This window comes from Sminthopsis crassicaudata, chromosome 1 (assembly GCF_048593235.1).
Source record: "Sminthopsis crassicaudata isolate SCR6 chromosome 1, ASM4859323v1, whole genome shotgun sequence".
Classification (NCBI taxonomy): Eukaryota; Metazoa; Chordata; class Mammalia; order Dasyuromorphia; family Dasyuridae; genus Sminthopsis; species Sminthopsis crassicaudata.
Window position 1 is genome coordinate 399,095,763 of NC_133617.1, and position 13,819 is coordinate 399,109,581.

Genomic DNA, 13,819 nt, shown 5'->3' on the forward strand with positions numbered 1-13,819 from the left:
GAGGAGGGAGACTGCACCTCCTGACCCACAAGAGAAAGTCCAGACCTTAGGCAGCAGCCTCAGACAAGGAGAGATTGTCCTGTGTCTTCCCCCAAGGGTTTGGAGAAGCTACATTAGCACAGTCACCCTTGCTCACAGAATTGTGAACCCTTCAGTGCAAAGAAACAGCCATGGCTTCTTCATGACCTGCTCAAACTTGGTTCTGCCACAAACTCTGTGTAATTGCAGGCTAGTCACTTCCCTCCTGTGTGATTTAATTTCCTCATTTGTAAAATGAGGGAATGGGGTTAGATAGATAATAATAGCTAGCATTTATATAACACTTTGTTGTTCAGTCATTTTTTCAGTCCTATCTGATTCTTTGTGGCCTCTTTTGGGGTTTCTTAGCAAAGATACTGGAATGGTTTGCCATTTCCTTTTCCAGCTCATTTTACAGATAAAGAAACTGAGGCACATAGGATTAAGGGATTTACCCAGGGTCACATAACTAGTAAATGTCTGAGGCTGGATTTGACTCAGATCTTCCTGATTCCAGACTCTGCATTCTATCTACTACAAGACATAGCTGCCCTATGAAGCACTATAAACTTTGAAACAGCACCTTACAGTATTATTTCATCTGATTTTCATAACAATTCTTCGAGACAGAGGTTACTACATCTTTACAGATGAGGAAACAGAGACTGAGATTAAATGTCTTATTTAGAGTCACATGGCTATTTATTAAGTATCTGAAACAATATCAGATTTCAGATCTTCTTAACTCCAAGTCCAATACTTTATCTCCCATACCACTTAGAACTGGATGATGTCTAAGATCTCTTCCAATTCTGAGCTTCTGATTTTGCTACTTATTATGGGCAAGTAATTTCATCTATATAATAATAATAATACATCTATCTAATAATATATTATGTACATAATATATTTATATTTATACATAATACAATTTTATATTTCTATATATAATTTAATAAAAACTTATTATTATTACTATCTAGTGTTTACTCTATGCCAGATTCTATGCTAAGCACTTTACAATTGTTATTGTTCATCCTTCATTTCAAAAAGGACCAATGACAACAAGCAGAAATATCTTTATTGGATTTAACTTAGGGGGAGTTTCACACATCTTCAGTTTCACTCTCTTTTTCAGTCATTGACGTCTAGTTTTAAGGCAAAAGTCAGGGAGAATAGCAATGCTAAGATGAAGATGGGCAAGACCCTGGTTCCTACCATGTCTGAACAAACTCTAAGCACTCCACAGAGCTTGCTTCAGCCCATTCCACCAGGGAAAGTCTTTGCATAAGTTTTAGACCTACCAGTTACCTTCAATTTATTCTGTCCACCAAAATGGTTTTACCACCAACTGTGGTCATTTTGCATATTACAGCTTCTTGGAACCACAGGTGAAAGTTGGGTGGACATCAAAGGTCTCAGCAAGCCTTCACCCCAGAGTTGCTAATTCTCCCTGTATATATATATGTGTGTGTGTGTATTTATACATATATGTGTATAAATAAATATGTATATAAATACATACATATTTATATAGACTTCAAATTCACACACTAATATTTTACTGTTTGTCTGACCCTAGGCAAGTCATTTAACCTGCTTACCCCAATTTCAACTATAAAATGGGAATAATAATAGCACTTATCTAGAAGGATTAATATCAAATGAGGATCATATGAGATAATATTTTTTAAGTGCTTAGGATAGTGTCTGACATATAATAGGTGCTTAATAAATGCTTTTTTCCTCTCTTCCTACATAGACAAGCATCTAAGGAACTCACTCATTAAAATGTCAACTAAAAAGTGTTGGACAACAGTAGATTTGTGATGGAAGATACCATCAGCATCCAGAGAGAGAACTATGGAGACTGAATGTGGATCAAAGCATAGTATTTTCATCTTTGTTGTTGTTGTTATTTGCTTGCTTGTTTTTTTCCTCATTTTTTTTCTGTTTTGATCTGATTTTTCTTGTACATCATGATGAAGATGATTAAAAGAACCGCACATGTTTAAAACTATATCAGTTTGCTTGCTATCTTGGGGACAGGACAAGAGAAAAAAAGAAAAAAAAATTGGTTCACAAGGTTTTGCAAGGTGAATGTTGAAAAGTATCTTTGCATGTAATTGGAAAAACAAAATACTATTAAAAATAAAAAAATAAAGAAGTTGGACAAGTGACAGAGTCATGAAGATTTGTTTATAGATAGAGGGGCCTATCTTAGCAATAAAAAAACAAGATCATCTCTTACCAGAAATTACATAAAAACTTGCCCTAAAAGAACCTGGACTTACTGCTCAAAGCAGCAGCTAATGCCAAAAAGTAGTAGAAACTGGGCAACATTATCACCAGAGCTGCAAAACTTTAGCATCCTCCAGGTACCAGCAAAGACAAGATCAGGAATCTAGAACTAAATGCCAGAATTCACTGAATAAATGAACAAATAAATCCTACTACAAATGCAAATGCCCAGATAATCTTGAAAATTCAGGAAGTAAACTATATAGGAGTCAGAGGGCAACCTTACAGACTGAACTGCTGCTCACAACTGTCAGAACATGATATTGGTCCATAAAAATTTAGGAACAAGATTTTTAATATCTACTGCCATTCTAAATACTTACCATGTCTAAACTAGATGGATGACAGGCTTTCAAAATACTGAGTCAGTGGGAGAAATTAAAACCATGTGGGAACAGAATGAGGTACATATTATCCATGTTGTCTTATCTGCAATTGGAATTGTCCCAGAGACCCTTTCAATGAGTCTATAAAAAGCAATCTTTTTTTTTTTCCTCTGCACAATAATCCACAAAACATTAAATACAAAAAAAAAAAAAAAAAAAAAAAAAAAATAGCAGTATGGTGAATTGTTTTCAAGGCAGTTAAGTGGCACAGTGCAAGAGAGTTCAGTGCCTGGAGCCAGGATGATCTGAATTCAAATCCATTCTCAGACACTTAGTAGCTATGAGACCCTAGGCAAATCACTTAATCCCCTCCTTCTTAGTTTCCTCATCAGTAAAATGAACAGGAGAAGGAAATGGTAAACTATTCCAGTATCTCTGCCAAGAAAATTCCAAATAGAGTCACAAAGATTCAGACATGACTGAAATGACTGAAGGACAAAATTTGTACTGATGATGAGGTCAGGGTAGCTATTCCTAATTCAGAATAAATAAGTGACAAATTCACAATGCCATTTTCTTTGCCAAAAGGTAAGTTATTTTTTTTTTTATTTTATTAAAGCTTTTTATTTACAAAGCATATGCATGGGTAATTTTTCAACATTGATCCTTGCAAAACTTTCTGTTCCAAATTTTCCCCTCCTTCCTCCCCCTCCCCCTCCCCATGGCAGGTAATCCAATATATGTTAAATATGATAAAATATATGTTAAATCCAGTATATATACACATATTTATACAGTTATCTTGATGCACAAGAAAATTCAGATCACGAAAGGAAAAAAAAAAACCTGAGAAAGGAAACAAAATGCAATCAAACAACAACAGAGAGAGTGGAAATGCTATGTTGTGTTCCACACTCAGTTCCACAGTCCTCTCTCTGGGTATAGGTGGCTCTTTTCATTACTGAACAAGTAGAACTGGTTTGAATCATCTTATTATTAAAGAGAGCTGTGTCCATCAGAATTGATCGTTGTATAGTCTTCTTGTTGCCGTGAATAATGATCTCCTGATTCTGCTTATTTCACTCAGCATCAGTTCATGTAAGTCTCTCCAGGCCTTTCTGAAATCATCCTGCTAATCATTTCTTACAGAACAATAATATTCCATAATATTCATATACCACAATTTGTTCAGCCATTCTCCAATTGATGGGCATCCACTCAGTTTTCAGTTTCTAGCCACTACAAAAAGGGCTGCCACAAACATTTTTGCACATGTGGGTCCCTTTCCTTCCTTTAAGATCTCTTTGGGATATAAGCCCAGTAGTAACACTGCTGGATCAAAGGGTATGCACAGTGTGATAACTTTTTGAGCACAATTCCAAACTGTTCTCCAGAATGGTTGAATCCATTCACAATTCCACCAATAATGTATCAGTTTCCCAGTTTTCCCACATCCCCTCCAACATTCATCATTATGTTTTCCTTTTCATCTTAGCCAATCTGAGAGGTGTGTAGTGGTATCTCAGAGTTGTCTTACTTTACATTTCTCTGCTCAATAGTGATTTGGAACACCTTTTCATATGACTAGAAATAGTTTCAATTTCTTCACCTGAAAATTGTCTGCTCATATCTTTTTTGACCATTTATCAATTGAAGAATGGCTTGAATTCTTATAAATTTGAGTTAATTCTCTAAATATTTTAGAAATGAGGGAAAAGGTAGATTTATTTAGAAGAGGTTACAAACTAAATAAGAGGTAAAATCGGTATGAGGAGTGGCAAATATGAAATAGATTTGGGATACAAGGAAATACTAAAGAATGGAAAGGGACCTGTATGTGCCAAAATTTTTGTGGCAGCCCTTTTTGTAGTGGCTAGAAACTGGAAAATGAATGGATGCCCATCAATTGGAGATTGGGTGAATAAATTATGGTATATGAAGGTTATGGAATATTATTGTTCTGTAAGAAATGACCAACAGGAGGAATACAGAGAGGCCTGGAGAGACTTACATCAACTGATGCTAAGTGAAACGAGCAGAACCAGAAGATCACTATACACTTCAACAATGATTCTGTACGAGGATGTATTCTGATGGAAGTGGATGTCTTCAACATAGAGAAGAGCTAATCCAATTCCAATTGATCAATGATGGACAGAATCAGCTACACCCAGAAAAGGAACACTGGGAAATGAGTGTAAACTGTTTGCATTTTTTGTTTTTCTCCCCAGATTATTTTTACCTTCTGAATCCAATTCTTCCTTTGCAACAACAACAACAACAAAATTTGGTTCTGCACATATATATTGTACCTAGGATATACTATAAGATATTTAATATGTATGGGAATGCCTGCTATCTAGGGGAGGGGGTGGAGAGAAGGAGGGGAAAATTCAGAACAGAGGGAGTACAAGGGATAATGTTGTAAAAAATTACCTATGCATATGTACTGTCAAAAAAAGAGTTATAATTATAAAATTAATTTTAAAAAAAAAGGAAAAAAAAAAGAAATAGATTTGGGATAGCAATAGAGTAATCCATTTAAGGAATGTGCCATGAACCTAAGAATGCCATTGTTTGGAAGATTAGATCCAAGGAGTTGTTTAGCAGACTAACCAAAGTTAGCTAGAGAAAGGAGAAAGATTCCATTAAAGGGAAGACATGAGGGGGAGAGAAAGAGTGAACTTAGCCTGGAAATAACTTCGCAACTTCATCATGAGGAGATCTTTTATAAGGAAAATATAGTGTTGGGGATTTATCAGAGAAGCCAGGGAAGTAAAGGCAGGGATCCGGAGCCAGATAGAATGTACCTGGCAGACCAGGCAGACATATCTAAAGATATGCTAATCAATATCTCAAAGGTTGTTTAAAGATGCACAGAGGTTGGGGGATGTACTATGAAGGTTGATAAAGAGTTCCATCCTCACAATCACCCTATACCAACAGGATAGTCTAGGACTTGGTTATACCTGATATTAGCTGGTTGGGCTTCTTCCTGACAAGGCAAGAGAAAAAGTCCACATCACTCAGACTATTTTTATCTTAAATCCATTAAAAAGATAAGAAGAATGAAATGATGATGATGATGATATTAATTTGGGGATTACTGATAGAAAGACCTACTTTGGAACCTTTCTAACAATTACTAGCTGAGTAATTTTTTAAAGTCATTTAATCTTTGGATGCCTCAAGTGACTCCCTAAGACTTTATCTATTAAATAAGATAATATTACCAACCTTCACCATTTTCTCCCTGTTTCCTCCTCTCCTCATTGGTGACTTCCTCCTGGGGACCACCATTTTAGGAAGGATCTAGGCCATGGTTCACTTCACTATTACCCTCAATTATCTCCTGACTTCACTTCCTCTTCATCACCCACACCTTGCCAAGCAAAGTAGGTACTCTTTCTCATTTGGTCCCTAGCCACAAACGTAATTTCATGAGGTCCTCAGGTCCTGCTCTACTCCCAGCTTAACTCCCTTAACTCCTTATATTTCAGACTTTTCCCTCTCCTGACCTGCAACCTTGTCCTCATGGGTACTCTACCCCCTATTCTTTCTAGCACCTTTATATGTGTTGTTTTCCCCATTAAACTGTGAGCTCTTTGAGGGAAGATGATCCTGTATTTTTATCCACAGTGAGCTCAGCATAGTGCCTAAGATATATTGTTGTTTAATAGTCCCATTATGACTTCATTTGGGAATGTTGGGGTTTTGGGGGGTTTTTTTGGAGTAATTTGACATTTCCTTCTCCAAGTCATTTTACAAAAGAGGAAACCAAGGTCAAGAAAGTTAACCCAGAGTCACATAATTACAATGTGTCTGAAGCTGGTTTTGAACTCTGGTCATCTGGATTCTAAGTGCTCTAAGGATCATGTCTTAACCCTAAACCAATGTGATTCTCATTGGCCACTAATAGGTCTCAGGTCAAGCCTTATTTGGTCATTGTTTGGATCCTGATTGACTCAGATTGGATGTAATAGCAGTCATTTCTGCTTTGGCCAGAGATTTTTCCCCTGCCAGATTTATTTAGGTTTTTTTTTTTTTTTTTTTTTTTTTTTTAACTAGGTGAAAGGAGATTCTTTGCTTCAATTGCTACCCAGTCTTGATCACTTTATGGGTGTAGCCTCAATCAAAGACCTTAGTTTTAAAAAGGTCAAGGTCTCCACTGCATCCAGGGCCATCTCCAGTCTTACTGATCTATACCTGGCCACTGAACCCAGATAGCTCTGGAAGAGAAGTGAGGCAGGTGACCTTGCACAACTCTTTGTGATTTAAATCTAATTCATTCATGGCATTGCTTCCCTGAGATCATGGTCCTTTTCTAGAACAAAGGACAAACAACAATATATACTAACTCACCTAGCTGCTCTGATCATAGTTAGCATTTAACAAATGCTCTGCTTTGTCTGTCACTATGGTGTCATGGAAAGAATGTTGGACTCAGAGTCAAAAGATCAAACTTAGACTATTAGCTCTAACACTTAGTGTGATCTTTGGCAAGTCATAGAATTGTAGGATTTGAAACTGGAAAGAAAATTTTTAAGGTTTATTTAGTTTAGACATTTTACAAGTGTGTGGGGTGGGGAGGAAACACCAATGGGTTTAACTGATTCATCCAAGATCACCTAGATTTTAAGTAGTAAACCTAAAATTCAAATCCTTTTTCTTTGATTCTAAACTGAGCACACTTTATACTATAACCAGGAATGTTCTGGTAAATGTTTAACAACTGGCTGGGGAAGGAGAAATGTTCAAGAAGACATTCTCAAATTTAATCTACATTGTTAATACTTTCTCTAATCTCACTTTCTTAAATGTAAACAATCAAGAAAGCAATTAATCAAGCCCAAATTTATAGTATTTGTCAATTTCTGATGTGTAAATGTTCATCCTGAAAATTTAGTAATCAGTCCTTGGGAGCTACTTAGAGCTGGACTCAGCACAGTCCTGAACCTCTCTCTCACAATCTCCTTGGAGTCCAGCTTTCTTATTTGTAAAATGAGAATATTATTACCTATATTACCTGTTTCATTTCAGGTGCCAAGAAGATTCAATGGTACTCCCTTATATATAAAATGCCTTGTAGATTTAAAACATTCTATAAAATGTAAACTATTGCTATCTTTATAAAGAAGGAGGAGGAGGAGAAGAAGAAGAGTAGGAAGAGGAAGAGGAAGAAGAGAAGAAGGAGGAAGAAGGAAGAGGAGAATGTTGATTCTGTGATTCTGACTCACCTTGAACAAGCATTTATGTCTTGAACAACCATTTATGGGAGGGCTATTCTGAGCAAGGCACTTTGCTACAGTGTTAAAGATACAAAGAGTCATACCAGAGTTTATACACAAAAAGATAACTGATATACAAGACACCATATGGTAAATGCAAAATTACAGTCCAGTGGTCTCAAATCCAAATTTTGTGTTTGTTTCAAAAGCACTAATCTATTTGTACTCCCACTATTTATATTCTTTTTCTTAACAAAGATTTGTTAATCCAATTACATTTGTCTGAACAAAGGGATAAAGGGCTCCATAATAGACTGAAGGCAGTCTAAAGAGGAGATGCCATTCTTTGCAGAGATAATACTTTTATGGGGAGGGAGAGGTTCCTGAAGACTGTAGGGTAGGGTGGGGGTGGGGTGGAAAGCTTTCGTGGAGGAGCAGAATCTTAACCTGGGCCATGAGGAATGACTGGAATTTATATAAGTAAAGATGAGAGGGAGGACATTTTACAAAGGGAAACCTGAGTGAGTAAAAAACATAGAGCCTGTGCTCTGTAATACAAAAATAGGAATGCCTGTGGCATGTTCAAGGAATGAGATCAGTTTGGGCTTGCACTGATGGTTACTTCTGTGGACCAGAAAACATAAAGATGGAGGCAGATTGGATGTATCTTATTTCATAGGAAATGTACAGGTATTAATTTTTTTTGAGGAGGAGAAATGATTTGTGTAAACCAAATCTTTAGAAAGAAGATCCCAGCACAAAATTTAGGATGAATTACAAAGGAAGTAAATGGAATCCTGTCCATAAATGAATGGTAAAGGTTTTCATCTCCTCTGGATATCCATGTCCATTAATGGTGAAACTCAAGAATGGGCACAGGCTTTCCATTGCTCAGGTTATCCAGGGCAGAATAGACCATAGGGCCAACTGAGATTTCTATACTCATAAAATTTATGGGACTGCCTAAGTCCTCAGAGCTGGTTGCAGAGATGCTTGATACAGCAAGCCTTTCCTAGAGTCTCTGAAATGAAATGCAATTCACCCCAAAATGTTATCTGTTATATTTTAGGGAGCTGTTAACGATCTCTTTCTTCCTTCCTTCCTTCCTTCCTTCCTTCCTTCCTTCCTTCCTTCCTTCCTTCCTTCCTTCCTTCCTTCCTTCCTTCCTTCCTTCCTTTCTTTCTTTCTTTCTTTCTTTCTTTCTTTCTTTCTTTCTTTCTTTCTTTCTTTCTTTCTTTCTTTCTTTCTTTCTTTCTTTCTTTCTTTCTTTCCTTTCTTTCCTTCCTTCCTTTCCTTCCTTCCTTCCTTCTGATAAGGTTAGTGGCAGTGCAGAGAGTTGAGAGTTGTGGGAACCTCTCTTTGGTCAATGCAGGTCCAAAGTGAAAGAATTCACAAACCTAAAATATTAGACTGGCCAAAGGAAGTTTATTAGCACTGAGAAGTTAGCTTTTGCTAGGAGACTGACTTCTTCAGTGGCAAGGTCCTGCCAGAGAGATAAAGGTCCTAGCAGAGAAATCCTGGCAGAGAGATAAAGAGGGGTTAACTCTGAGAAGAGAATGTCTTCACAGCAGGCAGGGGTCCTAGCAGGCAGCTATGCCAAGAGAGGTCCCTTGGCATAGTATAATCCTGCTTTGGACATTCTGCAAAAAAATGAGCCAAAAAATTTCCCTTTAAATAGGAAATCTGAGACTGAAGTTTCCTTTGAATGAAATTCCTACAATATTGTCACTGCCCCCAGGCCTAGATTTCCAATCGAATAAGACCACTTAAGTTCAAGCTAAGTAGAGAGGGGTCCTGGACTAATTTTCAGCTCAATAGAGAATTCAGCCAGCTACTCAATAGAAATATCAGGTCCAGATCTCTAGCTAAATGAGACCACTTAAGTTTGAACTAAGTAGGGAGTGGTCCTTGGCCAATCTTAATGAAACCACTTAATTGCCCCAAGGGTGGGTCCCTGTGAGGAGAGTTTTAAGGCTCACCCCAAAAGTCAAGGACAGTTTCAGGGTCCCCCCATCACTTCCTCCCCCCTCCCTCCCTTCCTTTCTTCCTTCCTTCCTTTTTCTTCCTTCCTTATCTCCTTCCCTCCTTTCTTCCCTCCTTCCTTCCTTCTTTCCTTCCTTCTCTTTTTTTCTTTCTTTTGCAATCAGGTTTACATGATTTTCCCAGAGTCACACAGCTAGTAAATTTTTGTTTGTTTTTTGGGGTTTTTGCTAGTAAGTTTTTGAAGCTACATTTGAATTCAGGTCCTCCTGATTTCAGGGCTAGTGCTCTATCTACTGTGCCACCTAGCTGCCCTAAGTTTGTTTGTTTGTTTCATTTATTTTCCATGTTGTTTATTTGACAAATATAAATCTCTTGTTTTGGTTGATATTAGATTGTAAGCACATTTAGGACAGAGAACTTAATGGTTTAAAAGTGGGTCAGTGGAATGAACACTGGATGTTCAGTTAGGAGATCCAGCTTTAGATTCTATTTGCTAGTTAAGTGACCCTACACAGGTCACTTAAAGTCTCTGAAACTGTTTCCTCATCTTTACTATCTACATAATATCAAGATCACCTACCTTAAAAGGTTGTTCTTTTTTTTTTTTATTAAAGCTTTTTATTTTCAAAATATATGCATAGTTTTCAACACTCACCTTTGCAAAACCTTGTGTTCCAAATGTTTTTTCCCTTACCTTCCCCTTTCCCCTCTCCTAGACAGCAAGTAATTCAATATGTTAAATATGTGCAATTCTTCTGTACATATTTCCATAATTATCATGCTGCACAAGACAAATTAAATCAAAAAGGAAAAAATGAGAAAGAAAACTAAATGCAAGCAAACAACAAGAGTGAAAATTACTATGTTGTGGTCCACCCTCAGTTCCCACAGTCCTCTCTCTGGGTGTAGATGGCTCTCTTCATCACAAGATCATTGGAACTACCCTGAATCATCTTATTTTGAAAAAAGCCATATCCATCAGAATTGATCATTTTATAATCTTCTTGTTGCCATGTACAATGATTTCCTGATTCTACTCACTTCACTTAAAATCAGTTCATGTAAATCTCTCCAGGCTTCTCTGAAATCATCCTGCTGATCATCTTAAAAGGATGTTCTAAGAATTAAATTAAATATTGGACCAAAAGCTCTTTCTGCATCTACAAGCACCAGACAAAGTGATTTGTCATAAATATATCTTTATATCTCTGGTTCTTCTCATCTCCCACCATGGCCTAGTCATTAGTACATACTTAGGAAATATTGTATGAAGCACAAAAATTAACTATGTTTTAAATGTAGTCACAGTGATAGTTATGTACTGGACAAAAGCACTACAGCATGGTTGGTAGCCATTGTTTGTGGTATTTTGCTTTATTTTGTCTGCTTTCCCTATTAATAAGTAAGTGGGTAGTTTCTAGATTGCAAAGTCTGGAGGCCATGACCCTCCATGAGACAATGTCAGTCCTTGAAACAGACAGCTTGTCATGGAGAGGGGCACTGTCAGAGAGACAGTCACTTCATTTCTCTCAGTTTCCCCATATATAAAATGAGAGGTTTGGACTAAGGTCTAATACTCTCTCATATTCCATGCCCTAAAGTCCCTTCCATTTGAAAATTCTGAGATGTTATGACATGAGAAGGTAGGAAAATGTAAGTCCAGATAGAGTAGGGGGAAAGAGTACAGTATAAATCAGGGAAGGGAGGAGAAGGAAAAAAAGGGAAGGGGAAAAATAATTTTCTCTCTTCTACATCAGAGAATATTTAGAGTCACCACTTTATTTAGATTTTAGGTTAATAATTCAGCAAAAGAAGTGATGTTATCATCTTGTCTGAAAATCATTATATGTCATACATCTGTCTGAAACATTCTTAGCTTTGGTCAAGTCTATAAGCTGGGGGATGATCTAGGTATGTTCCAGCAGTGCCTCAGGGAAGAGAGAATACCATGGAGCCATAGTGCCCTGTAGTGCAGAGTGTCATAACACAGGTTCCCAACCCTTTTTATATACAGAAACAAACCAAATTAGAAGAACTCAAAGTGATGATGGCACATGGCAGAAGGCCTGTGCCTAGTGATGACCTCTGGAAGGCTGTCACAGAGAAATACAGTAAATACCAAAGAAAAGATTTTGTGATTGATTAAAAAATAAACTTTAGTCACCACTAAGCCCAAACCCCCTTGAAGCCTATGAGGCAATGTTGTCCTCCCAAGTCGAGAGAAACAAATGAAGGAAGAACTCTCTGTACTTATTAAATCTGAACTGGCAAGGGCCCACACTTAGTGGAACACGATGAGAGGAGAGGAGGGAGGGGGAAGGATAAGTGCTTGAGATCCACAGCAAAGTCAAAATCCCAGATGGCGCAGCCATGGAGACTAAGACAACTGAGACAGAAGAGGAAAAGCTGAAAAGACAAAAAATGTACTAGAAAAAAAGGCCTGTAAGCTTGGTCTAGGAGGCTGAGCAATTAGCTACTCAGGTGGACGGAGACTCCTTTTGGATATCCGAGATCATTATAAAATGCGATCAAATTTCTCTCACCTCCATCCTAATGATGGAGTGTCTCAGTATCTCAGAGTTGGGATGGAAACTCAGAAGTTGTCTGATCTAATCCATAACTGAAGATTTCCAGGGAGAAGAAATCCATTATGCCTTAAGACAGCCCATGTTAGTCTGGGACAGTTCTTGATTGTTTGGATGTTTTTCCTAACATCAAATGTGACTGAAATTTCTACCCATTGTTTCTGCTTTTGCTCTCTGGGGCCAACTTGAATGAATCTAATTCATCTTCCACATAAGAAAGCCCTTTCAAGTACTTGAAGACAAATATAACATCCCCTTTACTGCCCTTATTCCCACCCCATTTTACTCTTCTCTATGTTAAACAGTTCTACTTCCTCCCATTAATCTTTGTATGGCATGATCATGAAGCCCTTCCCAAATCTGGTCATTTTCCTGTAGATTAATGCTTCAACTTTTTTCTATATCATGTACTGCTTTGGAGAAACAAAAGACAATTTCTCAGAATAATGTTTTTAACTATATAAAATAAGACATATTGGACTATAAAGGAAATTATTTATACTGAAATAAAGATGTAACTTTTTTCCTATCCAAGTTTTCCTTAGATAGACTTCCTAAGATCTATTCATAAAATCCAAGTTCAGAACTCACTTACCTATGTCTTTTATTATTATTATTATTATATTATTATTATTATTGTTATTTTGGTTTGGGGAAAGCATGAACGCAGTTCCTCCACCATCACCACCACAAATTATGTAGTGGAGTTTCCAGTATTTGGGGAAATCACAAGTGTCAACCCATCCAGAGTGGATGGATAAGTCTTGTCCTGGAAACCATCTTTGTGGATCATGGAATCAACTCTTCCAGATAAGTAAACCGAGGTCTTTTCTAATATTGGTACCCAATGGTTCTAGCCTTTCATTCCATTTGTGGTGTTACTTTAGTGCAAAAACAAAAAAACAAAAAAACAAAAACAACCCTCCCCCCCCCAAAAAAAAACAGTGCCTGGGCTTAAAAATGTTTGCAAATCACTTAATCAGCAAGTAGGGCCCCAAATGGTTTCTCTGAGAAAGACAAAAAGGAAAGAGCCCAAATCCCTGAAGCTATGCATCTGTTACCACAGTATGCGGATGGTCTCTGTACCAGATCTCTGAAAAGCCAATTTACCAGGATTCCCAAATGCTAATCTTCAGCTTCTCACTTGGGGACAAGCCTTTGATAATCTCAACCTCCATGCATCCTGAAAAGTCCTCTGTTCTTCCAAGGGATTCTTGAGTATTGAGGGAAATTTTTACTTTTCTATTATGTTAATAACCAATTATTAAATCAGGGTTTTCATTTCTATGCCATCATTCAGTGATCAATACTTGCAATCTAGTCAGTCAGTCTCTGAAGGACATTGCTGATAGATGAGATTGCCTAAATCCTAGGGGAT

The 13,819-nt window shown here is 37.2% G+C and overlaps 1 non-coding gene across 1 annotated transcript; it reads right to left on the minus strand.

Annotated features, from left to right (window-relative positions):
• Window positions 1-13,090: 13,090 nt before the first annotated feature.
• LOC141552406 (U1 spliceosomal RNA) lies at window positions 13,091-13,259 on the minus strand. Its single transcript, XR_012485195.1, has one exon. It is a non-coding gene; the product is annotated as a U1 spliceosomal RNA (small nuclear RNA).
• Window positions 13,260-13,819: the final 560 nt, after the last annotated feature.